Below are 24858 nucleotides of genomic sequence, written 5' to 3'. Positions count from 1 at the left end.
TTCCTATCAGCTCACTTATAAAAAGTCTGAACTCATTGAGTGTACCCAACCTGCTGGTAAAAATATCAAATACGAAGCTTTGAGGGACAAAGTTCACAGCCTTGTGTAGCTGGTGGCCATTTTCATCTCTCATTGCACTTTATTCACTCTACAAAGGACAACGCGTCTCCGAGTTGTTCAGGGTCTAAGAATGACTTAGTCGTAGCAGTTGGCCAGGCTCTGAGTACTCCGAAGAACCGTCTGCCTCTCCACAGGGCATGTTGGGTGTATTGTCTATCCTAGAGGTTGAAGAAAAAGCCCATTCCACATTCCAGATTCATATCTGGGCGGCGAGGGTCTGAGAGCCGTGTCCCTGACTGTCCTCTGGTTTCACAGAGGACAGTCACGTAACCTGCTCACCGCAAGGGACCTCCAGCTCCCGGAGACAGAGCTGGTCAGAGAGCCTCTCTCTCCGCCAGTGTGCAGCCTGGCAGACACAGCTGCTCGGCTCGTGTTCTCTGACCAGGAGGTGTTCCCAACCCTGTGATCTGGCCTTCCTTCCAAAGTGGCAGATGGGCACAGGTGCCTGTCATGAAGCTGCAATCCCCCCCCTACACACACACTGGGTATGTCTGACCACTTGCCACTCAACAGAGGACAACACAGTCAGCTGAGCAGTAGGCTCCTTCCAAGTGGAAGCCCCAAATACTGCTGACTGCCATGCCGCTGCCCTCAGTACAAACAAACCCTGCCAGGTCATGCCCTACAGAAAAAGCCTCATAATCGTAGCCATTCCAATGGTTTGTTCAAGTGTATTTGTCTATGGTGAAAAATTTATAACATGGCAGTCTTTGACCTCCATGGCTCATTGTGATCTAATTTCCTGTGTTCCCAAAGTAATTCAGGAAAAACACCCCTCCTCTCCTCTCCCCTCCCCTCCCCCACATCATTTCCCAAAGCCCATGAATCTTTGGCAAGGAGTATAATCCCACTTGGCGTTAGATCTACCTGCACCATGTCAGCACACCCCCAGAAACTTGTGTCAGCCATAAAACATTCCAGTGCATCACAGGGTCGGGGCTCAGTGTGGTTCCCAATACACTGCCTCTCTGTAGCTCCAGTTCCCACCAGCCTGGCCCAGAGCTCTCTCCTCCTGCTGCAGTTACTTCCCAATCTAGTACTATTGCTCCTTTCCCTTCAGGGTCCAGCCACATCGCAAAGGTTACGGCCGCAGACAGCATCCCCATCTCTGCCTATAGTGAAACGAAAACGGGGAGCAGGAGTAGATGGAGGCCAAGCATGATGGTGTGCACCTTCAATCCCAGCATGTAGGATGGAGAAGCAGGCAGAGTTCTCTGAGCTCAAGGCCAGCCTGGTCCCCATAGTGAGTTCCAGGCCATCAAGGACTAGAGAGAGAGAGAGAGAAGGGGGAGGGGGGAGCATGTCTTTTTTTTCTTAAGTAGACAAAAAAACATAACTAAAAATGGTCAGCAGGAAATGATGGTGGCTGTGGTGGATAAAAGAAGAAGTAACCTCCCCCCCCCCCCGATATATGTTCTGAAGACAGAGGTCCCGGGCACCAAGTGGTAGAAGGACTATATTATTCCTCTTGCCACTGTGACCATCTCCTGACAAGAAGCAACAAAAGGAAGATTTTTTGTTTTGTTTTGTTTTGTTGTTGTTCTTTTTTTTAAGACAAGGTTTCTCTGTGTAGCCTTGGCTGTCCTGGACTCACTTTGTAGACTAGGCTGGCCTCGAACTCACAGAGATTCGCCTGCCTCTGCCTCCCCAATACTGGGATTAAAGGCGTGTGCCACCACACCTGGCTCAAGGAGGAAGAATTTATTTGGGCTTATGGCTTCAGAGGAGACCCTGGGACCTTACAACAGTAAAAGAGGGCTACGTATAGTTGTATCAGTACCATGACTCTGGTCCCACGACATTTAACATCTCCCTCTTGGGGTGCAGTGCAAAAATACCCATTTCTCCTTAAACTGAAAAATGTTTTCTGAAAACATCACAGACCTCTTATTTTGGGTCAGTCGTCACCTCGAGCTGCTTAGTATGCTTCGCATGTGCTTCCTCAGGAGGCTAGCAGGAGGTCGAGGCTCCTTGAGCCAGGGTAGAGGCGTGGAGACACCTATGAGACGTTAGAACAGTGAGGTGACCACAGTGTCAAGTGGCTACTCCGTGTGATGGGGTTTCTAAAAATAGCTCCCAGCCCTGCTTCCCATGGGGCACCAGCCCTGCCCTCCCGTGTGCCAGGCAGACAGCAGGGCCATGCACAACCTGCGCTCTCCTTGCCCTCCCCATCGCCCCTACCGTCCAGATCATTGTCTATTCTCAGCACGACGGTTGCATTAGCCACCTGCCTTCTCTTTTCTTTCTCCATGTGGACGATCAGGTGGTTATTGGGAAACCCAGTGACCTGTTAAGAGGTGACCGCATTACACAATAAGCAAAGCTCATTCTTCTATGCATTTGATTACTCATTCGTTCAGTCATTCCACATGCATTAAAACGCCGCTGTCAAGTGCTTTTACCAGGCCAGGGCTATGGTAAATGCTGCACATTCAGTGACAGAGAAGTTTATACTCTCTGACTCTATTTATCCAATACTCAAGAGTAGCCCAGGGCAGTCTGCACTGATAGAAGTCAGTCATAAAGGCTGGGTGACATCTTGAGAGATGGGGTGAGAAAGGACATGAGAAGTCTTCGGGCCTGGAAATGCTCTGTACCTTGACATGAGTGACCCTCACAGGGGTGATTAACATCTGAAATACAATATTAAAAGTTGTGTTCTTTGACCCATGCCTGTTGTTTCATTGCAATCCTTATTTTTAGTTTTATGTGCGATATATTTTGCTTTTATTCTTTAGAGCTATATACACACCCATGACTCAAGAACAGGGGAGAAACATTATCCTAACATTTTAGCAGGGCTTATCTCTGATGGGTGGGATAGCGGTGAAGATGGAATTTACTGCTTTATCCTTTTCTGGGTTTCCCAAGTATTCTACACCGAATATACCCTGCTTATGTAATGAGATTTAATATGCTAAATGTTATTTTTAAACATTTTTAAAAGTGCGAGCCCTTGAGAAGAAACACTGGACAAGCACGAGGCAGGTGGCTGTCTTCCCGGGGCAAAGCCTGCTCACAAGCTTTTGTCCTCTTCCGCGGCAAGCAAGGACACCAGCTCAGGAGTACTCTCCAGGTCTGTGGGATTTCGGGGCAGCTAAAAAAAGCTCTTGGCTCTGTGGGGGCTGAGGTAAGTGGAGCTGCTGGGGGAGCCCTCAGGGCTTTCCTGTCCTTGCTGAGGGGCATGCCAAGCCCCTCCTCACAGAGCATACCTGACTCAAGCTCCAGCCACGCTAACAACCTGAGTCTGTTCAGGAGCTCCAGCTTTGGTCAACCTGGACCTCTGGTAAAAAGATGTGGGCCATTTCAGGGTCCTCTCCCACAGCCCATCAGCAAGGAGGACTAGCTGGTGTATTAAGAGAGGTCAAGTGAGCCTGTGGCTGGGAGTTTAAAACTAAAAAAGACAATAAAACCTTGAAAGCTCTAAGAAAGGGAGAAAATGAAACAAGGAGGATGGCTCGGGTCCTTGTATTTCTCGCTGGGAAATGGGGCTATTTGTGGGATTAGCAAACGAAGATGCCTATGGGAGGTGCTGAGGCAACATCTTACAGTGATGTTGGGAGTGGGAGAGGGTGGTCCCTTGCCCCTTATTCAGCTACTGGTGGACTTTTCTCAGCCACCAAACCCTAATCATATCAGCGTCAGAAGCCTAATTCCTGCACTGGCGAAGCCAACATGACCCTGTGAGCAGCAACTTGTGACTCACAGTGTGTCTTATATTTCCAGCCTAGATCCTAAAACTGTGTTCCTCTTCCTGCCTGCCTCCCTCCCCAGACCCCCAGCATAAGGCTCCCACACAGAACTCAAGTCGTGTGACAGCTTTTCACATCGGGCCAAGGCAGGAGCCAGTGGCCAGCGCTGCCCTGTGATACACACACACACACACACAGCCTCCAGCAGTCACATGGGTTCCAGCTGCCACCACTAGCCCTCTGTCCCTGACCTGGTACTCTCTCCCTGGCAGGCCTCCTGAGCTGACTTGTCCCTCCGAGCTATGGCTTGGCAGACCATTGGACTGAGAGACTGAGCGCCAACAGGCTTGACCAGCTCTGTCCCAGCTGACCTCGAGGTGGGAACCCTTCCAGGAGTCTCCTGGACACCATGTAGAGTGTCCCAGAGGGAATTAGGTCCCTTAATGGCCTGAAGTAGAAGCAGACAGAGCTGTTGGCAGTGGGTTCACCGCAGCCAACCATAGCCAGCGCCCCCAGGAGCAGAGAGCTTCAGCCCTGGGTGCTGAGTGAGGCTATATAAGCAGCCAAGGGCATCATCCAGTATAGCTCATGGGGCGGCTGGAAGTCAGCCATTGCCAGGACTTGGAGAGCAGGACAAAGGCGAGTACAGAAGGTGCCATCTGTAGGAACATTCCTCAAACAAAATTCAGAAAAAATAAATCCAACTCTAGCACAATGGTTCTCAACTGGGAACCATTTTCCATGAGGGGGCACTTGGCAATGAATGTCTAAGGTCATGTTGTATGGTCAGAACTGTGGAAATGCCACTGTCACTAGTGGAAAGAGGGCAAGAATGCAGCATGGAGTGTGCTACAATTGTCTGGTCCTTATATGGACGATACTGTGGCATTCAAGCTCTGGTCTGAGAAAGAGCGTTCCTGAGAAATATTTGAACAGGGGCTTGTAAATCAGCCCAGAGGAATAACCCATGGCTATCCAGACTTGGAACCCTTCAGACCCTGCCCAGTGTCCTCAAACTCAAGGCCAAAGCCTCAAAGCACACACTACGCTTTCTGCCCACCCTTTAGGCCTGTCTTCTCTTCGGCCTCATCGCTCCTTGAGTTTTGTCCACACCAAACCATTCACATGTTCTGTGTGCACTATGACCTTGCTAGTAAGAAAGAAGCTCTGTTTCCTGTCTAGAATTTTCTCCTCTTGCTTCTGTCTGGCAAATTCCCTTCCTGTCAGGTCCAGCTGTACAGCTTCCTTTCCCTCATGGCTGCCCCACATCCTCCTCAACGCTACTCTGCCATAGCATCATACATGGTAGGTGCCGGGATGGTTGTGTGTCAGTCCCTGGCACCAAACTGGTCTCATCCAGCAAACAGGTCTCTCCCCAGGGCAGAAGGAGGCCTCAAACAATGGGAGCTGCCCGCTGATCACTGATCTTTCCAGACCACGTGGTGAGTGGGCATCCCTGGCCCTCAGTGACAAAAGACACCTAGGGAACTGAAGAAAAATGCAAAGGGAGATTGTGATGCCAACTGGGTCACCAAAAGAAGGCAAGAGGGCTAGGGAGACTGCAAAGTGGATTAAGTACTTGTTCTGCAGGTCTGAGGACCAGGGGGAAGATCCCCAGAACCCTCACTAAAAATGGGGGGTGGCAGGCCAAAGCAGAGACACGGTATCCCCAGGGTAATCTGAGTAACTATACTAGCCAGAATCAGCAATCTTCAGGTTCAATAAGAAGTCCTGCTTCAGGTCATAATAGTGGCTGAGAACCTTGACATCATTTAGGATCAAGATCACAAAGAACAGAACAGGTAATAGTACTAAAACAGGCACTTTGTGCCATTTTCCTGAGACTCATCCATTAAAGATTGTTACATTATAATTTATGACTTCAGTTCTGGTTGTTTAGGAGGCATTATTATTTTCCTTGCAAAGAAACATCTCTTATGACAGTAATGGAAAATAAAGAGTTAAAGCTCTAAATAAATAATAGTGAAAGCAACGTTCACACGTGCATTCATGCACATGCAAGGACTCATACAGATGTGTACTCGCACTCATACATACATGCTTACACAACACACACACACATACACAAAGAAGGAGGGAAATGGAAACAGGAAAGAGTACAGAAGGACCGAAGAAGACTCAGAGAGTCGTTCAGTGTGAGAAATCAAAAGCGAGGTGGACCCCCAATTCAAGAGAAGGCTCTATAGGCTTCTAATACACAAAATGTTAATATGCCTTTTCTATTTTTACATTATGAAGGTGCCTGTGTTCAAGGAGATGCAGGGATTGTCTCCAGATTCCCAAGTACTGCCCCTTACTTCCTTCCCCTTTGGGCTGCACTGCCCTGTGTTAGTCAGAACAGTATCTCGTGGCTTGTTTTACACCATTGGTTTTCTTTCAATAAAGATTGCTAGGAGACAGCAAATGAAGAGCAATTCTCCAATGCATCCTGTATCCTTGTTTTGAGGGAGCTTTGTTGGGATGTAGTTAACCCATAATGAAGCACACGTATTGCAAGAGGACAGTAGGTTAGAGTTGGCTTATGTGTGTTCACTGTAACACTCCCAAATTAAAATCACGTCTTCTCTTTTATCATCCATTCTCCCCACCTCTCTTCATGGTCTTCACAGGCAGCCACTCACCTGCTTTCCACTGACATAGGCTAATTTTCAATTTCTTGGCATTTACATAAATGTATTCATGCAGTGTTCACTGTCTGGTATGTCATCTTTCATGTGATATAATTACTCTGAGGTTCAAGCATCTCACTGTATCTCAAGAGTCCACTCCTTTTTATCACCTAGTAGCACTCCAGTGAACCTTCACATGACAACTTGTTTACCCACTCACTGGCTGCTGGATATTTTCAACTTAGGATAAGTACAAATAAATCTCCCATGGCCATTTGCAGAACATTCTCTGTGTGGACATTTGTCCTTATTTTTTGTGGAGGAAATGTCTGTCATGTGATCAGTGTATACTTAACCTTTTAAGAGATTGTCACATTGTTCTCCAACGTAACAGTGCCATTGTATAGTTCCACCAGAAGAATATGAGAGTTCTGGTTTCCCCACATCTTCTCCAACACTTGATATGATCAGTCTTTCTTCAAGTGAGTTGTTTTAGTGGGGAATGGCACCACACTCTGATTTAATCTCCACTGGGGAAATTAACATCTTTTCATGTGCTTACTTGCCATCCTTGCATCCTTACTGGTGAAATGCCTACTCAGTGACAGACACCAAGAAGGTTTCTGTTTTCCTAGATGTCAGGCACAGTAAAGACTTTACTGTGAACCTGGTCTTTGGAACCCACCAGATCTGCTTTTATTTCCTGGCTTGAGCACTTGTATAATTTAGGAGATGTCTTACCTTCCTAAACCTTCATTCTCTTCTTGTATAAAATGAAGAGACTACAGCTAATAAACTTTTGAGTGAAGATTAAATAATGTCTATAAAGTACTTGACTTAAGGCCCCACATATAAATATTAATAAATATTATTCAAATTATTATAACATCTTCCACTGACCCAATCTGAACTATCACCCTCCCCCCAAAAAAGGCCTTTAGTATGTCTCAGAAACCAATCCCCACATGGTACATAATAAGTGGAACTTAGTACAAATCCATTATATACCAGAGACAAAGGAGTTCTTAGTATTTAATGTAACCCCATGCTTGACCCAGGACCTCTAGAAATCAAAGCCTAAGGCAATAACTACAGTTCAGGACTTTACTGGAACGGTAAAACCTCAGTGATCTGGGCAGGGGGAAAAATGGAGACACGAGACAGTTAGCACATAAAGTACCACCACCCACAAAGGGTTCCAAAGAGACGTGGCTGGCCCTAGGGCTTGCTCAGTACCTAGGACGTTCTTGAGACATTTGCCAAGAGAAACGCGCTGCTCGCAAGCCCAGGAAAGAGACAACAGCAGGTGTTTCCCTGACAGCCTCCCTGTTCAGACCAGGGCTCACTTCACAGAGCCACTCCTGCTCACTTCTGGGCTGTGCCTTCAGTGACACAGTGGCCACTCTGGGTGCACATCCCACACCTGCATTTGTTGCGTTTTACCTGAGCCCAGAGGGCAACAAGCAGCCTAGCACAGGGAGCAAGGCAAGAGAAACAAGCTGGGAGCGCGAGGCTGAAGCCTTGCCATGGGCAGCTGTCTAGGCTTCTTTTCCTGCTCCTAAAAGAAAGCACTCTGACAAAAGTGACTTAAGGAAGCAAGAGTCTGTTTCAGCTGACAGTGCAGGGTCCCATCTTGTCATGGGGGGTGGGGGGAGGGGAGGGGATTGTGAAGGCAGCAGGAGCTTGAAGCAGCTGGTCAAAGGGCAGCCAGAAGAGAGCATGGGTGAATCCATGCCAATACTTAGCTTCTCTCTTTTTCATTTGGTCCAGGCCCAGCTCAGGAAATGGTGCTGCCGATATTCAGGGTAGGTCTTTCTGACTGAGCTAACCCAGCTGAGACAATCCCTCACAAGCAGGCTTGGAGGCCGAGCGCCCTCGTAATTCCCAATTTTTGTCAAGTTAACAATAACATTAAAAGTGCTGGCAATGGCCATAGCATACTCCTGAGCCAAGGTCTGAGGGTGTGGGGTTTGAGGGGAAGACATCCCAGACAGCACCAGAATATGGAGGATGGATGGAGATAAAGAAGGAAAAGGCCGGAAGCTGACCCACAGTGTGGAGAGGGTCAGGTGTCCCTGGTGCACATCAAGGGCTCAGTCCTACTGAAGACCTCCAAGAGACAGTAGGAAATACATTTTAGGGTTTTCCCACTATTCCCCTGGAAAGGAAGAGAGACCCATTTGCTAACAGGAAAGAACCTTTGGTTTGTTTTGAAATGGCCAGAGCCACATCTGCCACATGATAAGGGTGGGCATGTCAGTCAGCAAGCTTTTCCTTAAAGAGACAGAGGGTAGCTACTTCAGATCTGCAGCCTAGTTGGTTTCTGTTGCAACTGGTCACCCTTGAAGTTGTAATCCAGTCATAGGCAGTGCAGAGACAAATGGGTATGGTTGTGCCCCTACCACAATATTATTTTCAAAAGCAGGCAGCCTAACTGCAGGGCATAGTCTTTGGATCCAGGCTCTACAATACATCCCACTTAGCAGATAGAGAAGCTGAGGCCAAGTAGGGAAGGGGAGCTGGGTGTGTAAGCAGCCTGAGACACAACTGACTTTCCAACCACTATTTCCACTCTACTTAGTAACATCCATCTTGCAAGTTCTGTGTGTGCTGAGGGAACTGGCAGCCAGAAGCCTTTTGGGAATTATCCACGTAACCTCTAATTCTTCAACGCATCAGTTCGTTTCCTCTTGGTGGCTACAGAGGCCCCAGGGGCTGAAGCCTTCCAGTCTCCAAGAATGCCACAGAGTAACTTCCTGTCCCACGTCACTGATGGAAGCCACTTTGGAAGCCTCCCCTGGGCCAGGCCCTTTGCCATCAGCCTCAGCAGCCTTTGGCAAAGCATCCCCCAGGCCCGGCCACAAAGCACAGAGTGAAAAAGCAGTAAGAGGGTTGGATCCTGTAAAGTCTCTAAAAATATCCAGGAATGTGTGCACATATGTGGCCCTTCTGTGATCAAAACATCTGGAGAGAAGATCAAATCCTGCTTTAATTGGCCTAAATTTATGCAAATATCTTTGGGTAGGAGTGGAAGTTCAAAGTCATTGACTTTACTTGAGACAAGAGAAAGGACAGCACAAAGTTTGCTGTTGTTGTTTCTAAGATAAAAATAATAATAATAAGAGAATCCTATCCTAGGGTGAGTCCAGGACCTCTGCTCCCTTGACATCCCTGGGATTAAGTCTCCTAAAGGAGAACAAAGCTAGGAAGTTCCTGGGCTACAAGCTTGAATTCCCAATTTGATTTTTTTTCTTTTTTCTTGTTTTTTTGTTTTTAAGAAAAGAACAATTAAAATGCTAAGTCCTTTAGTGGAAACATTAGGCATAGACATCAAGTGACCAAGAGATACCTTCCAATGAGAGACCTGAGGAAGGGCTGTAGTAACCAGGCATTTATTTGCCAGATAGAGAAACTGGGACTCTGGGAGAGCGCTTGCCTGGCGGTACAGGAAGTAGGAAGGGACAAGACCCTCAGTCCACTGATGCACTGGGAAGATGAGTTGGAGTGAAATTTACCACCCTGGTTCTTCTTGGCTCAGCCAGAGGACCTCCTCTGCTCAAGATGACTGGTTTTGCCTGGAGAAGCCAGGTTCGGAACCTAAGCAGCTGCTTGCTGTGAAACAGGAACCGAGGCCAGTAGGTACCTACTGTCTCCATAACTAATTATGGCCCCAGATTAAAATTGAGTGTCCTGATTATTTGAGCGAACAGATGGGTGAACCCATTGGGACGCAGGCTTCACTCCTTGACTAGTAGCAGGTAACTAACTCCTTTCCTGAAGCAAGGCCCTAACTGTGGGGCAAGGAAACAGGCCACTACCTAAGGCTTAGGCTGCATAGCCAAGCCATGTATCTATTCTATTCTGATCTGCACCCCTGAAGGGTGAGTAGAAATTTGGCAGCTCTCTGCTCCAGCGGACAGGAAGGTCCAGAAAAGGATCCCAAAAGAGAAGACACGGAAGGAGAAGGATCTTAGTTTAGCCCGCTACTTGGATACCAGAATTTCCCAGCCTGCCCTTTATGGTGGTCCATAATCCAAGCATGGTCTTGACTTATCTCCACAGCAGGTGTCACCAAGTTATTCCAAAGATTAATAGCCACAGACATGAGGACATGACTACCACCCATAAGAGAGAAAGTCATGCATTCTCAGAACAGCTCGAGCCGCGTCTTGGCAATTCCCACCCTTTTGTCCCTTTCCACCACTGCCATTTGGTCCCACATGTGCCCACTGAGATGGAAGGTCCACACATGCACGGTCTTTATGAGTACTCTTTAATGCAGCCACCCACTCTCTGCTTTTAGCTAAAAAGTCATGTTCTTTCCAACCAGTCCTGCGGCTAAGAAGCCCAAGACTACAGACAGGACGTTCAAGAACAGTAAGTCATGACTGCAATCAAGCACCCCGGACACCACTGTCTCAAGTTGTCATCCTGTAGCCCTTCCCACTTTAATCAGTCCACAGAAATATTAAATAAACATGCTTTCTTTGCCACAGAGGAAATTTTCAAATTATGTAGAGGCCGGCTTCGCCTTTTATTTCTTCCTGTTCTGATTGATTTCAGCCCTAAGCACTAGAGGCCCGTGCTGAGGAAATGAGTCCCTGGTTCTGGAGTTGCAGACAGGCTGGAGCACCGTCTCCTACTGCACCATCACACCTCCCCAGGAGGACACGCCCCATACTCCAATGCCAGCTTGCTCAGCATGGGTCCTGTCCTTCCAAAATTAAGAGGCAATGAGACAAACAACCATATCTGGACTCATCTGCTGTATCTGGAAAGCAAGTTAAGCTCAAAGTCATATGCCAGGCACACCTACCAGCTTCCAGGAAATTAAGACCTGGGATTAAGTAACATTAAAAGACTCCTTCTGAGAAGCCAGCTCTGCAGACTGGGGGAGTCCAAACGGCAGGACTCAGCTTCATCTTATCTTCACTTCTAGGGGTGGCCTATCTTATGTACTGGTTGACTGGTCACATGTCGTAACTATCTATCAAAAGGATCTCAGAGTTTTATTTGGAAAACGGGGAAATGGGAACAGAGAACTGCCTGATCTGTGTCTAGATGGATAGGATCCAGGAAGAGAGATGTAAAGACACCCTGATGCCCAGGTAGAATGGATTTTATGCTCTACACATGAGCAACTGCCATGAGGGCGTTCTTAGAGACACTGTTACCTAAGATGACCTGAGAGCCAGGTTGCTCAGCAAAGTCCGAGGACAGTTATCTTAACTTCCTGTCTGACTTAAGATGTGTGTTATTTTAGGGGTGCTTTGGGGGTGCTTGGTTCATTTTGCCATGCCCACTGCATAAATTGTCTGACAAGATTGTTTCTACAAAGCAGCTGAATGTATTTCCAGGTTGAAGGTACATCAGGACTGACAGGGACATGAACCATGAGGAAAATGGGTTGAGGGGCCCTTTATTTTATGTATTTGTTTGTTTTTTTATTTTTGGCTCTGTATCTAGACACAAGGATTAGAAGCCCCTTGGAGAAGCAAGCAAGACTTTCCTGCTTAATGATCACAGCTGCACCACTTGAGTTGGAGAAGACCAAACTTTGGGGCCCTGTTGGCTGCAGACCATCTTCAGGGGAAACAGCCGCCCTCCTCATGCCTTCTAGTGCACTCTATTCTCAGACAGCACCCTTCTGACCCAGGTGACGGGGACTTCCCTACTGCAGTGTTAAGATAACGATGGCAAAAGGATTGCACAACCTCACCTGCCTGTCCTAATGACCTAATACAGATGCTCCGCTCCCCCAGGCACCCACCCTGTGGAGAAGGATTCTAGGTTCGGCAAGAACAAGGGAAAGCACTGACCTGGAATGCTGGCCCCAGTTCAAGAGTGGAGCACATCTCCACATGTTCTGGCCGCTTCCCACGTCTGTGTCACAGGAAGAGCTTTCCACGGGTGAAACGAAAAACATTACAATCTTGCTTCCACACAACAGGCTCTCTCAGATCCCTTTGCAGCTCTGGACTTATTCTATTTATAGTGGTCTAAGAAGGGCCTGGGGCTACTCTAGCTCACATATACACTGTTAATTTGAGGGGAAGGGGCTTTACGTTACCGCCAGTTTAGAAAACATTTGTTTGCACCATGAGCTACTTCCCCTGAGAATGTCCTTCCTTCATTTTGTTCACAGGAACACCAGTACCTTCGGTGACCTGGAGTGGCTTCTACTATAGGCCTCGTTTTATCCAGGGGCACAGAGTTAGGCCTTTCTGTTAGGATGTAGTCTCGGTTACCTCAGAGAGCAGGCAATAAAGCTATGTTACGTTTCTCTTTGCTGTGACCAGATTCCTGATCTGAAGCAACTTTAAGGACAGAAGGGCCTCTGTTAGCTCAGAGCTTGAGGCAATGCAATCTATCGTGTCCGGGAACACATGCTTCAAGAGCCTGATTCTTCTGGTTGCATTGTTTCTGTGGACAAGAAGCAGGGACAGATGAGCACTGGCCCTTAACTTGCTTTCTTTGTAGTCAGTTTAGGACCAGGGCCACCCACTTCTTTCTTCAGTTAAACTTTCCCGGAATCATCCCCATAGACGCTCCCAAAGATGTGTCAATCAAGATCAGTCACTACATATACATACCTGTTCATGGAGCTAGCTGGACCGGTGTCAGACAGAGTGAGAATCTGATTAAAGACGGGTGGATTTATGATCTCAGCAAACTGCTTTGTCACTGGGGCTGGAGAGATGGCCAGCGGTTAAGAGCACAGGCTGTTCACCCGGAGGATCGAGATTAGATTCCTAGAACCCACATGGCAGTCCCAGGGGATCTGAAGCCCTCTCTTCAGACACATACATGATACTGATATATATGCAGTCAAAACGCCCATATACATAAAGTTTAAAAGTACCTTGCCATCACTACCATCAATGTTCTATATAATTTCATAGAGTATAGAATGCAAAGCAACTTATATGAGTTGTTTCGGACTCAGGTCACTGTTACACAGGTGGGTAGTTATTGCAACAGCAGGAACTGGTGTCAGGAAAGACCAAATCTTTCCTCATTTGATTTTAGGACAGAGCAGCATGTTGTGCGGTTAACAGAAAGTAATTCTTTTGAGAAAATAGCTGGACAACACCAGTATCGCCACCCTCCACCCCCCGCCGCACCTCAGTATCTTCCAGAGCATCCTATCTCTCTCATCCCCGATGTTCAAATGAATATGCTGCATGTAGTGGAAATTTTGGTGTCAGCACTTTGCTTCCTTCATTTTCTACCTTGAAGGGTTTCCCCTGTCTTCTAGAAGCCCAGGGTGGCCCATGTTCTGTCTTCACTGGGCTAGATGGAGTGAAGTGCACAGACTACAGATATGGGGGTTCAGCCACTGGGAAACCTTGGGGTCCTTCAGTAGATGGTCTTCAGGATAGCTGGGAGCCTGTGTCTGTCCATGACAATGGTCCCTGTGCAAAGGGACAGAGAGGCTGAAACAAGTCTTGGGAGGCACTGGTTTCCAGTCTGAGGAGTGGCGGCGAAGACAGCACTTATGTTGTGGGATCTAAGGCTCAACATCGCTTCCTACTAGTGAAGGAAAGGGATTCTGTATTTGGAGTGTGAACTCCTGAGTCATGCGGATATGGATGCGAGGAGCACGTTCTACAGGATTACTTGAATAGGTAAAGAAAGCCGTGGCGCTGCCTAGATCATAACTGGGCAAATAAATGTCAAACCAAGAGAATTAAATGGCCTCTTGTTTCCCAAAGGGATAGAGGAACTCAGAATCAGAAGGCCCATGACTGAGGCTTCCGGGAGTTGATGAAGAAAGCTCAAATGGTAATGTGAGTCCTGACATGCACCTGATGGTTCACGGGCATTATGAGGTAGGAGAGTATAAGGGCCACTGTGAAGGTCTACTGCACCAGAAGTCATCAGCGTGAGAAGCAACATGAAAATGAAATTTGACTAAGGGAACCAAATAAATCCTAAATTCTGCATTGTCCAAAGAGACAGACATGACCAAAAGCATAGAAGAAATAATGGAAGGAAGGAAAGAGGGAAGAGAGGGAGGAAGGAAGGGAGGAATGGAGGAAGGAAGAAAGGAAAAAAAGAAAAGAAAAGACATTATTAGCTAGCTCTTGTACCAAACGCTATCCTAAAATTTCAATAAACTAAGCTAGACCATGCAGAAGGTGCCTTCTCTCCATCAGAAGTCAGATGTGTACTAATCTACTTTCAACAAAAGTAGATTACAACAAAAGTCCTGATGTCCAAAGAGCAGTGTACCAGGCCCAGCTCAACACTGCTACATTGGAGAACAAGCCTCAGCATGAGTTTGAGTGGGATAAAGCATATTCCAGCTATTAAAATATGAGTAATTACTGTCCCACTGTACCCCAGGGACCTACTCCCATGCCCAGGGCAAATACATCTGGGGCTGCTAGCATCTGTATATAACTTCCAGATTGTTCCTCTTTTGACCTCATCCAGAGTCCAGCTCTCATTTGTTGTCCAGAGGCTGAGAACGTCTTGAGGAAAACTGAAAACCACAGAGAGAAATAAAAGAAGGGTTTAGCACAGCCCAGAGAAGAATTTCTTCTTGAAAAAATATTGTTATCATTTATCAGTGTGTGTGTGTGTGTGTGTGTGTGTGTGTGTGTGTGTGTGTGTAAATGTGTGCTCTCTCCTATTCCCCCTTTCTTTCTGTGTGTGTGAGTGCATGTGCACACACAGATGTGTGAGCATGCAAACCACAAGTTAATATCTTCCTCTGTCACTTATTTTTTGAGATGACTGTCTCACTGAGGCTGAAGCTAACTGATTTGGTTAGACTGGCTGGTCAGAGAGCTTCAGGCATCTGAGTGTGTCTGCTTCCCCAGCACTGGGATTACAGCCATGAGACACCACAACCAGCTTTTTATGTAGATGCTGGGGATCTGAACTCAGGTCTCCACGCTTGCTCGGCAAGCACCTGAGCAACTGAACAATCTTCTTACCCCTCCCCCCCCCATCAGCCCGATGAACCGCTTAGTTCCAGCAGAGGCCGCCCTGGAGGAAGGGCTGCCTGCCAACACGATGGACTCTGTCTTTGGTGGCTGGTTTTTACTGGGAATGATATAGGAGAGTTTAGAACCTTGGTGTGACTTAAATCTGAATTCTCCCCTCCCCCGCAATCTCAAATTTTGAATGTGTGCTCCCCAGATGGTCTGAGGAAACTATGGAGCCTTCTCGAGGTGAAGCCTCACTGGTGGAAGTAGGTCACTCCTGCCCTGATTCCTGGACAGACTCTGCCACATGCTCCCATCACCATGGCCTCCCCTCTGTGATGGACTGAAATCCTCTGAACCCATCAGGCCAAAGTCAACCTTCCCTTCCTTAAGATGGTCCTGTGAGCTGTGGCCAGAGCCACATAAAAGGAACCAGTGGAAAAGACAGAGCAGCTGGGGCCTTTCCCATCTTAACAAGTTATCAGTCTGAGTCACTTCACCCACTCCAGCTACCTCCTTCTCCGTGATGACAAACCTTTAGTAACGAAGCCACACACCCTGGTATGTTGCAGGAGACAGCCGAGTGAGTAGATATCAGCACGCACTGAATGTGACTGCTGATGGCTTTACTCTAATTAAAACAACTGATTGGCTAGTGACAGGAAATTGCAGGCAAAAGTGGCATGGGGGCTCTTGCACTGCCAGGACTGGAAAAGTGTGAGGTCACAGGGATTTTTAAGAACGAATACATGTGTATCAGCCGTTCTTCCTAATGTCCTAATGGCCTTCTCCCTTCAGAAACTCTGTGCCGGCACATGGTATATGATCCACTTCCCAACCGCTTTAGGAGGTGCCAAATATTTAATGACACCCCACCTCGAAACAATAAATACATTTGAGTCAGTCTCAGACTCCTGGGGAAAGGGATGCTGAAAATTTGATGAAAGGGATTAATAAATTATAACCAAGCTATTAAGATGTGAATCACTAAAGACTCCTGACACTCTTTTCCTTTCTCTAATTAGAATTAGGAAACAAATAAACAGACTCACCTCCTTGTGGTCAGAGTCCTGCCCCACCTCTCCAAGGCCACTCTGTCGGTCCAGCTCACAGACTTTCATTTAGACAGTTAAGACGGCTTCCAACGATTGGCAGCAAGGGTCTGACAGTCAGTTTAGAGACAGTGTTCTGATTCTCTAAGCCAGATGTTAGGACCTTATTGATGAGATGCCAATCACACAGCTGGGGAAGAGGAAGGTCCAATTTGTGGGCCGTGGGGTATCTTTCCAATCAAAGTCCACCTGCTGATGGATTCCAGGGCCTGCTTCGAGCTGCATGATAAGACTCGAGCTTCCCAGAAGGAAACTCAGATTGTTTGCCCACCTTTGCTTTCAGTGCAGACAGAAGCTGAGGCCAAAGGAGATGGGGCGTGTTTGCCCCAAATCAAGCAAATGGTGGTACTAAAACTCACAGCATGAGGCTGGAGGTATGGCTCAGCCATACAAGGTTTGCCATAAAAACGTGAGAACCTAAGCGTGGATGCCAATGACCTATGTAAAAAGCCAGGTGTGACTGCATGCTCATATATGTAACCCCAGCAGCAACAGGGGTGGGGAGGAAACAGACAGAGACCTGAAGTTCAGTTGCCAGCAACCTAGCCAAATCAGTGAGTTTTAGGTGCAGTGAGAGACTGGGTCTCAAAACAAAAGGTGAGGAGAAATCAAGGAAAAATACCTCTGACACACACATGTGCATACACAGTATATACACTACATACAACACACACACACACACACACACACACACAGTATGTGCACTACATACAACCACACACAAATAAAATCCATACAAGAAACTGGTTCCCCTAAACCCTAGATTACCTTTTTCCCACATCTATTTCTGTGTCTATTATGGAGACCCAATCCGATGGCTCTGCACCTCCTGATCCAGTCGCTGGAGTAACGCTTTGTATTACAAGCATCAGAGGATGTCTCCTGGGTCAGGAAGGGAACCCTGACATTTTGCATAGGTAAAGTCTGATTGGCTCCTCACAGAGGTGTGTCACACTCATTCAATCTGGTCCCAGAAACTGACCCTTACCCTTGTCCATATCCCAGTGTGGAGGGTAAAATGAGGAAATCACGAAAACCTAGCTAATCCCAAGACCTTCATTTTGCTGCTAAGTGCAGAGTGACTCAAAGCCAACAATGGACATGTGGCTCAAAGCCAGCAATGCAAATGTGCATTTTCCTCCAAATAGTTCCTGGGTTCTGCTTTCAAGACACATTTTAGCAAACATTCATTCAGGTTTACTGTCTACTTGGTGATAAGTAAAGAGAAACAAGATGCAACCCCTATCCTCTGGAGGTTCCCTGTCTAGGAGGAGAGACAGATGTCCCAGTGGTTGCAACGTGAGCCGATGGTACTCCGTGACAGGTGTATGCAAGGGTAGGGATGACAGCTGAGCTAAGTGTTGAAGGATCAGTCAATCAGGGAGATGGCAAGGAAAGCAGGCCCAGGCAGAGGAGACGCTCAGTGACAACATGAGGTGGCCTAAGAAAGTGGGGCTGGAGGATACCACAGGCACATTTTAATACGCCAGACAAATTAAATGTGGATGGGTTTGTTTCTCCCTTTGTTTCTTTTTCCAGAAGAGGCCATCACTGAATAGCAGAGAAAGCATCAGTTTGGGGGCAGATTAAGGGAATAAAAACCCAGCGTTGCCATTTACAGTCGCTGACTTGGAATTCCTGTGCCAGGCTTCTGAGCCACCCAGCCACCACACCACGACTAAATCATGTCATCACCACAGAGTGCCGCTGAGGAAATGTGCCCAGGAGGACACTAGTTGGGAGTGATGTGGCCATCGCTCCTCAGCTTTCCAGTCCTACTTATTGAGACTTAGGGATGCAACGTCATTAGACCCAGCATCATAAATTTGAGTTCAAAGCCACATTTTGCAGTCACTTGATGGGAATTTGCTTTTGCTCTAATGTTGAACAACTCCAACCTCTTTCCAGAACTGTCTCCATGGTGGTTCTTGTCAGAATACCCAGGACCCTCTAAAGCACAGGGGAGCGCCTTCTCATCCTCTCTCCTGCTCAGGCACCCCAGATACCTGCCCACAATCTTTCCTCATGGGCCTGGATGTGTGGGTGTGTCCTGCCAGTCTGTTCGTTTTCTCTAGAATTTACACCATCCCATGCCTTCCCATCTCCTTTCTGTGCTTCCATCCCTACACTCAAGATGAATAGTTATGTGTCAGCCTTCGAGACCAGCAACACCACCCCACTCCTCACGCACACACAGCCCCTCTCTCTTCTGTGTCTTCCGTACCCATCAGGAGCTTCCCTGTGATTTGCTAAAGCTGAGTTCACTTATATCCCACAAAATACTGAGTTCACAGAGCACAAAGTAGCTTTCCAGTTCAGCCTAGGGTGCCGAACACCAGTTGGGTCAACCTCCCAGGCGAAGTGATTCCAGGCCTGCCTCTGCCATCTACTGGTTGCCAGCCACAGCCTGCACTAAAAGCCGGTGACCGTGCAACCCCAGTCATGCCACGCCTCACACAAAGGTACCAGTAGCTAACCTCATTGTAAGGCACATTGGGCAGCTCCATCCCCCACCCCCCATCCCCCATCCCCCACTGCTAAACCATGCAGAAGTGAACAGGTGCTAGCGGCGTGAGGCTGAGTGTTCCTGGTCAGCCGCATCATTCTCTACAGTCCAGTCATCTCCATTTCAACTCCCAGAAAAGTCCCTGGCACGTCTAGTGAGTGAAGCACACCCTTCCCCATTTCTAGCACATTATTTTTTGCCCCTCTTATTATAGCTCTTTGGCTATTTTAATGAGAGTTTTTGCAAGGGAGTGGAATAAAATGCATATATTCATATTCTTGTCTTGGACCTCATCAAAGTATTGAAGGATATAGGTTGTTCTAAGACGCATTCCTGGCTGAAGGGTGTCCTGACTCCCTTGGTGCTAAGTGGTTCACCCTTAATCACAGAGCTTCAATTCTGGCTCCTCCCCCTTATGCTGATTTACATAACGTTTCTGAGTCAGTTACCTCGTCTGTAAAATGGCAGGGAAGGCACTTGTGGCTTGGCTATGAAATGTCCCACACAGGCCTGTTAGGTCCCAGCTGGTGGCACTATTTGTGACGGGTCTGGGAGGTCTTAGGTTTGGGAAGTGGGTCTCCTTAGAGGAAACAAGTCAACAGACAGGTCTAGGCCACTTCTGTAACAGGTCTTGGCCACTTCTATAACCTCTCTTCTCTGTTTCTGACCATCACAAAGTGAACTGCTTTGCTCTGCCGTGCCTTCCCCACCATGACCGAGTGATCCCTATGAGATAAGAATCAGTGGAAGCCTTTCCTTCCCATAAGTCTTTTATGTCAGGAATTTGGTCAAAAAGACATAAAAGTAATAGATTTCTATTCACACAGGGTGTTGTAGACTGGAATATTAATTACCAGTTGCTCATCATAGGTATTGCTCATCCTGTGTTTAGGTTTAATTGTTCTTTACATATATTGGGGTTATTTTCCTTCTATATCATCACCTAAATCTGGGGACTATAAATTTTGTCAAAACTTCATGTGACCCAGAAATGAACCAAGTTAACTATTACTGAGAAAGATCTTTTAGATGGGAAACTATGCATTGCACAGAAACCGGCCTTGGCCCAGTGACTTAGGGACAGGCTGTAACGGTTACGATGTGAACATGACACAATCCCCACTTTCCTGTTCCCCCTGGAAGGTCCATACCAAACCTCTAACTCAAACATCAGCTTGGAGTTTCTAAGCAGAAATCTCAGGCAGAACTCAAAACTCCAAAGCCCCAGCCACCGTGCCCAAAATGATAATCACTTGAGAATGTTAATTGAATGCTATAATTATAGTCTATGCATAATAGGCATTTTGCACTGATGTTGTACACTGCCAAGAAAATATTTACTTGGCTAACTCAAGTCCATGACCAAGTCTATTTTTTTTTTCACAACAGAAATAATGCTCTCATTTGGCATCACCAGACGCACCCGTGGGAAGCATCCTGGATGCTGCAAACATAATCAAGATGTCTCATGCCTGTGCCCCTTTATAAGTCATATGGCTCCTTCCTTTGCAAGAATATCCCTGAGTCTTGTGTGGGCTCTTTTCTGTTCCTTTCTCACTTTTCAAGAAATTAGCTGCTTGCTGGAGATTTGTTGAGGACAGACAGAAGAGCCTGGAAAGTGGGTTCAGGTTTCTTGCCTCAAAACCACATCCGTCAAATCAATTCTTTCCTTTTCTATGTTCATGTCCCTTTGGCTTTTGGTCCACACCATTCTGTAAAGCACTTGAAAAATTGTAGGCTGTGTGATGCCTAGTTTTTTTGGGGGGAGGGGGGTTGGTACTGTTACTGTTATTGTTGTTGTTTATTGACACAAGCTTGGGGCATCTGGGAAGAGGACCCTCAATGGCGAAACGCCTCCATTAAATTGGCCTGTATGTGAGTTTGTGGGGTGTTTTCTTGATGAGTGTTAATATAGAAGAGCCCAGCCTACTGTAAGCAGTGACACCCCGGGCAGGCAGTCCTGGGTTGTGTGAGAAAGCAAATGGAGCAAGCCATGAGGAGCAAGCCAGTAAGCATCATTCCTCCACGGCCTGCTTCAGTTCCTCCCTCGAGATTCCTGTCTTGAGTGCCTGCCCTGACTTCCCTTCATGGTGGACTGTAAGCTGTAGGATGAAATAAACCCTTTCCTCTCCAGCTTGCTTTTCGTCATGGTGTTTCATCATAGCTGTTGACGGCATATGAAAACAGGCTGCCTCATCCCAGGCAGGCGCCCTCAGCAGTTGGCCTCTGACTATGGATAGAATTTCTCCCTCAGTCAGTGCTGTCTTTGAAGCCAGGTATTCCTCTGTGTCCATCTGTCTTCTCTGGGGACTTGCTGTCTGTCTGCATGAGCACCTAGTCCTGAAATGGATGGTTCTAGTCACCTTTAGGGGAATCCTGAGGCAGTTTCTATTCTTTTGACTATTCTTCAGGTTTCACAGAATTGGGAGAAGGGTTTTAGGGCTCAAGAGTTTGGGGTTGTGGAGTTGACCCCATAGAAGACAGCATGCTTTCCCTCTTTCCCCCCTTGTCGATGTCAGTGTTTTTCTGAGAAAGGACAAGGAGTGTGAATGCCTTATTCCTGCCGTCTTTGAAAAGACATCCCAAAGGCCTTTGGAAATCCAAGTCCTCTGCTTTGTTTCTTGTCCCTCTGTGTTGCGAACACTTGAATAAATTTCAGCAAAACCAGCTATGGACTGAGATGAAAGTGTGCCTGCACACGTGACAATGCATTGTCTGCAGCCATGCTTCCATTCCAGCTATGGACTGAGATGACGGTGTGCCTGCACACGTGACAATGCACTGTCTGCAGCCATGCTTCCATTCCAGCTATGGACTGAGATGACGGTGTGCCTGCACACGTGACAATGCATTGTCAGCAGCCATGCTTCCATTCATCTCTATGGACGCGCCCTGTCCTCACTGCCACCCAATCTGGGAATTTCCCTGCTCTCTAGGTCACCCTAAAGCAGACTCTTCAGGCTTCCCTATCTCTCCTCCAACCGGAAGAGCAAGCTGCCCCCTGTGAGATGTGTGATTAGTGTTTTCATTTTGAGATCAAATCCTGGAGAAGTCTACAGAACTGCCTCAAACCTCGAGTGATCCAGCAGAGTGCTGTGGCTCCCTGTGAGCGCTCCCAGCTGGTGCTGTGGAGAGGGCTTCCTTCTAGCCTTGATGGAAAGGGCTCCAGGGAGAACTGCTCTCAGGTGGGTGCCCCACAGGGCACCCCTTCTGTGGAGGCCCACTGACATTAGAGGGATGAATGAGCCTAAGTTGGCTGAAGTGTCCCTCATCCCTCCCTTCCCACACACCCCCTTGGGGACCTCAAGCTTTAGAAGCGCGCGGCATAAGCAACATCCTGCTCTCCAGTGTTCCCACCTGCTTTCTGCACCTGTTTTCTTGGGTTCCCAATCCAAGGGGAGAGGAAAGATGATTCAACCTTGCCTGTGTGTTTATCCTGCTGGGAGACTGTCATTAAATATGGAAAATCATGCAAGTAGAATTCCAAAGAAATGGATCAGCAGGCTGACAGCTCCCCTGGACTCATCCATGTGGCTTAAGTAACCAGATTCCTTTAAAAAAAAAAAAAAAAAGAACTTTCAAGACTCAGAAGACAAGGAGGGAGGACAGAGCCACACCCTTTCCCTGTGAACAGTGCAGCCAGTGAAAAGCTCCAGCCTCAGGAGCGCCTCCTGCTGGCGAGCTCCTACCCACAGCAGCCGCGAAAGGGAGGGGTTTTCCTTATCCTAGTCTCCCCATGGCACTGCTGGTTATTACCAAGCTGGATGTGCAAAGATATTGAAAATTTTCGAAGAGGACGGGAGGGACTTGATGAGTCTTAACAGGTGCTTTCGCTGTTGGTAATGGCTGGTTTAAAATGTTTTCACGTTTGACTTTGAATGAATCTTCCAAGACGCTGCAAACGGTGAGGCTGACCTTAAACCTCCCAGCTTGAAGTAAGCTGGAGTTTTCTTAAACCTCTCTCCTGCAACAACGCTTTCAGGGCGGGCTTAAAATAAGCCTGCCAGGTTTTCTTCCCATGGTAAGCCCTTGGTGTGGGTAGGTCAGTTCCACCAGTTAAAATTCCCAAAGCATCCCAGTGCAGCTCCAGTTTTCTCGCTATGATTATAAAATGACTAGGTGCTATTTTAACTGTACCAATGGTCACGGGGATTTTTAAACTAAAAACCTCGAGGGGGCTCTAACCTGGGCATTTTGCAGAGATGGATGCCTATGCAGGCAAAGTAACTGACTCTGTTTCCCTTTTTGAACTGTATAAGGAAAAACTGTTAACAAAAGAAAATGTTTGCATAATGTCCTCTAACACCAAGGGGAAGAAAGAAGAATAGTATTAAAAGTCAGTTCTAAGATACTTGGCTGCCCTCTGCCTGGGAGCTTGTTCCGGGACCTGGGCCTGGGAAAGAAAGGCCCAGAGGGAAGAGCACTGGTGAGGAGGTGCCTGGGGAAACCACACGCAAAGACCAGACCAGACCAAGAGCTCCACAGCACAGAGGGAAAAGGAAGATGCTACACTTACTTTGGAAATTAAGTTAAAACTGTGTCACAGACCCATCTTTTAAAGATATAAGGCACGAAAATCTTCCTCCCAGTCACCTCTCCCCTCCCCCGAACCATACAAAAATGGTGATTACATTAAATTTAATTAATTATTAAGTTAAAATGGTGATACCATCATTGGTTCTCAGCTGGGGTGACCCTGACTGTCCCTGCTCTTGCTTTGACACTGGAATTAGCCCTCGGCCATTTAACCAGAACTCCTATCATGCGTCCATCCATCTAGCCAGGCCATCTAGTCAGCAGCCGCACCATCCCGGGTCCTAAAAGAGATACCATGACTTTTTCACCTCATCCGTTCATGAATCCTCTAATTCCCCAGAACCCTAGATGCAGTGCTGTAGCCGGCTCGGACATCTACAGAAGCTGCATCGTTTTCCAGGACTCCACTAGGAGTCAGGTTATCTACCTCTTCCACACCACTACCCTGTCCTTGATTTTAGAACATTCTAGCCTTTTATCCGCATAAAGATATCTATGAATCTATCAGAGATGGCCCAGAACTCAGAAATACAAACTCCCAACCCTTCTGAAAGATTTCTTTATCTAGTTCTATTTCATTTTGACGGTTTCTTGACTATCTAGCATATTTTTGTATGCTAGCCAATCAACAATAAAGCTTTGCAACAGACCTAAGCCTTGGAAGTACATCACCCAGCTGGGGTTGAAAGTCGGTTTGGAAATGGTGTCTCCGGGGTCTGGGATTAGGAAGGGCACATCGGGCTTTCACCACACAGCTGGCTTTCACCGCACAGCTGGCTTTCACCTCACATCCGGCTATCACTGCACATCCGGCTTTCACCTCACATCCGGCTTTACCTCACATCCAGCTTTCACCGCATATCCGGCTTTCACCTCACATCCGGCTTTACCTCACATCCAGCTTTCACCGCATATCCGGCTTTCACTGCACATCCGGCTTTCACCTCACATCCGGCTTTCACCGCATATCCGGCTTTCACCGCATATCCGGCTTTGCTTCTGCCAATTTTTGTGACCCACAGAATCAAAGAGCAGAGGAGATGTGTTCTCTAACAGCTTCCCAGCAGATAGATCACAGCTGACTTCTGTTCCCCATCCAGTGTCACAGAGAGGTGGAAGCTGGTGTCCCGGAAACTCTTTCTCAGCATGTGCCAACCTCAAGCAGCTCCATGTTGCACAGGACTTGCTTCTAGGATCTCAGAGCAGGTCTTCTCCCAAATACCTCAAGGTTTGGATGAGAGCTCTCATGTCTTCCTATGTCTCTCTTATGATAGCACAGACACTACAGTTTCTTCTGTTTTGGCTGGATTCCCTCCCTGTTTTCTG

General features: G+C 47.3%; 1 long non-coding RNA gene across 1 annotated transcript; it reads right to left on the bottom strand.

Annotated features, from left to right (window-relative positions):
* On the bottom strand, window positions 1-24298 carry LOC311594055. Its single transcript, XR_014777934.1, has 5 exons — window positions 24183-24298; window positions 22354-22547; window positions 2302-2407; window positions 2005-2119; window positions 1-278 (listed from the first exon to the last, which is right to left on the bottom strand). It is a non-coding gene; the product is annotated as an uncharacterized lncRNA (long non-coding RNA).
* Between the last annotated feature and the right edge of the window lie 560 nt (window positions 24299-24858).

This window comes from Acomys minous, assembly GCF_964271855.1.
Source record: "Acomys minous genome assembly, chromosome: 1".
Classification (NCBI taxonomy): domain Eukaryota; kingdom Metazoa; phylum Chordata; class Mammalia; order Rodentia; family Muridae; genus Acomys; species Acomys minous.
Note: the sequence above shows the minus strand (reverse complement) of the source record. Positions and strands in the feature narration are given on the sequence as shown.